This window comes from Rhagoletis zephyria, unplaced genomic scaffold (genome assembly GCF_001687245.7).
Source record: "Rhagoletis zephyria isolate East Lansing unplaced genomic scaffold, Rhagoletis_zephyria_1.1 Rzeph_scaffold_01424, whole genome shotgun sequence".
Classification (NCBI taxonomy): Eukaryota; Metazoa; Arthropoda; class Insecta; order Diptera; family Tephritidae; genus Rhagoletis; species Rhagoletis zephyria.
The window spans coordinates 7,402-9,868 of record NW_016158508.1 but is presented as its reverse complement, the minus strand read 5'-3'; positions in this window follow the sequence as shown (position 1 = coordinate 9,868).

Below are 2,467 nucleotides of genomic sequence, written 5' to 3'. Positions count from 1 at the left end.
TGCCTTGAAAGGGTTAAAAAGCGTTTCATATATGACAGACTTTGCATTAAAGGGTTAAATGCTGCATTCATTATCTCTTTTCTAAGCGAAGATCTACGATTTTGAAAAAAAATCGGGTAGCATTTATGTATGTATGTTGAAAATAGAAATAGATTTTTTCCCGATAATTCGAAACTGCTTCTTTTCATAATGACAAATATTAAAATACTTTATCCGGCGGGATTTTATCCGGTATCCGGCCGGATAAGCCGGATCCCGGTTATATACCGGATACCCGGCACATCCCTAACTGAAACATCACTTTTTAGTTTTTCCAGAAAACTGGTAAGTCAAAGAAAGGCAAAAAATTCAAATATTGTGTGCGTGGCATGCATAAACAAAGAGTGTTGTAGATAGGAGGTTAAATTGTTTTGAAGTTGCATTTATAAAAGTTACAATGTTTTGTTTGAGAGGCTTGCATTAATCAAGGAATTGCACGTATTGAGGGTTGCGGTTACCGTGTACGCACTGTATATATTTTTCATCAAAATTAAATTGCGAACAATTATAAGGCTCAACCTACGAAAACCGCGTTTTTATACCTTGTCCAGATTTTGAGGGTGTATTCTAAATTCCAAGCATGCATATTTTTTGTCCATCATTAGATCTGTAGCTTTATCAGTCACACAGTGCTATTATCTATCCCGACGAAATCCTTAACGGCGGTACTGTGTGGGGAACGGTACATAACAGTAGGAGATTTAGTTTGGGTTAAAGCCTCACACTGACGGAGTTAGGCTTTCGATGCTTCCTCCTCGCAAAAAAACATATGCAATAAATAGTTATTTATTTAAATCGACGAATAGTTTTATATAAACTTTTGTGAACTTCTATTTATGGGTTTTTGTACAACATACCTCTATTGGTTAAAATAATTTTAGGCTATAAAGAACAATTATTGTTTGTGAAAACAAATTTGTATAGGGCCCCCTAAATTTCGTTCTGGCTACGTTCATGCGCTCTTGTAAAGTATTGTGTCTGAGCGGTTCAGTTATGTGACTCTTATTATCTTCTCCAACATCAGATTGAAGATATCACACGAAAGGGAGTCACGTTGTTTGAAACCTTGTTTAGTATCACACTGCTATAAGAGCACCCTTTCAATTCTGACGGAGCTCGTGGTATTGCTCAATGTCATTTTACATATTCGTATTAGTTTCGCGGGGATACGAAATTCAGACGCCACGAAATAAAGACAACTTCTTTTTCTACTGGCCACAGCGGCTTTGAAATCGACAAATAGAAGGTATGTGTCGATCCTATTCTCACGGGTTTTGGCGTGTTGCGAATACGATATTTATGGTGGATTTGGCAGATCTGAAGCCACACTGGTAAGGCGCAATCAGTTCGTTGATGGTGGGCTTCAGTCCTTCACACAACAGGCTCGATAAATAGTTGGCGCGCATGGCACAGTCGCCTTTCTTGTGGATTGGGCAGAGCACATTGGAATTCCAGTTATCGGGCATGCACCTTACCAGCTCCTTACCATCGTACTTGAATAGCTTGGCTGGCAGGCCGTCAGCTCCAGAAAGTTTGTTATTTTTCATCAGCATAATCGATATTCGTACGTCATCATAGTCAGGCGCTGTACATGGACTCTATCGTCATTGACTGGGGGTTCGGGATCGCCTTCTCCACTACTTTCAGTGTTGCTGCTATTCAAAGGGTTGAAAAGTGTTCCGGCGAATTCGATCAGCCGCAGCCCGTTATCGGACGTTTCGTCATGGAGGATGAGTTTTCCGATAGTTGCACCAAAGATCCCTTCCTTGCCTATCCTGGCATCGAATTCGCCAAGCACGAGTTTTATATCGTGACGAGGGCAGCATGTTATCTCCAAGCGCTCGTAAAAGATATCCTTGGATGTCTCGTCCTTCTCTTCCATCGGGGCATTGGCACATATGAGCGAGATGTTGAAGAATCTCACTTTGATGCGGATTGTGGCTAGACGTTCGTCCACTAGAGTGAACGCCAGTACTCGGCGACGGAATCTCTCTCCCACCACAAATCCTACACCGAATTCGCGCTCTTTACGTGGCAACTGTAGTAGACGTCGCAAGGCTCCACGCCTACCTTGCCTTGCCGACTAAAGGTCCGGATAATCCAGGTGCGTACCCTCAAATTATAGCCCTTTCTATGTTTGTCGTGATCGTCATCAAAAAAAAGGGGGGTATCATTCGAGGCATGTTTTTTTTCATTGGGCAGGGTTTTAACGTGGCGGGAGCCAAACCCAGCGCGCGCGGAGTTTTACGCCTTCTCACTTTAGCTCGATCTCAAACGGGTGTTTAGTCGTTACCCAGAGGATACGTGGATATAAATAATATCCAGACGTAGTGAGCTGCAATTTCAACTGTTAGCATACCAATCACTTCTGGCCACTCCAGGTGAATGGCAGTCAGAAGCTTTGCAGTACTGGGAAATGTTCAGACCA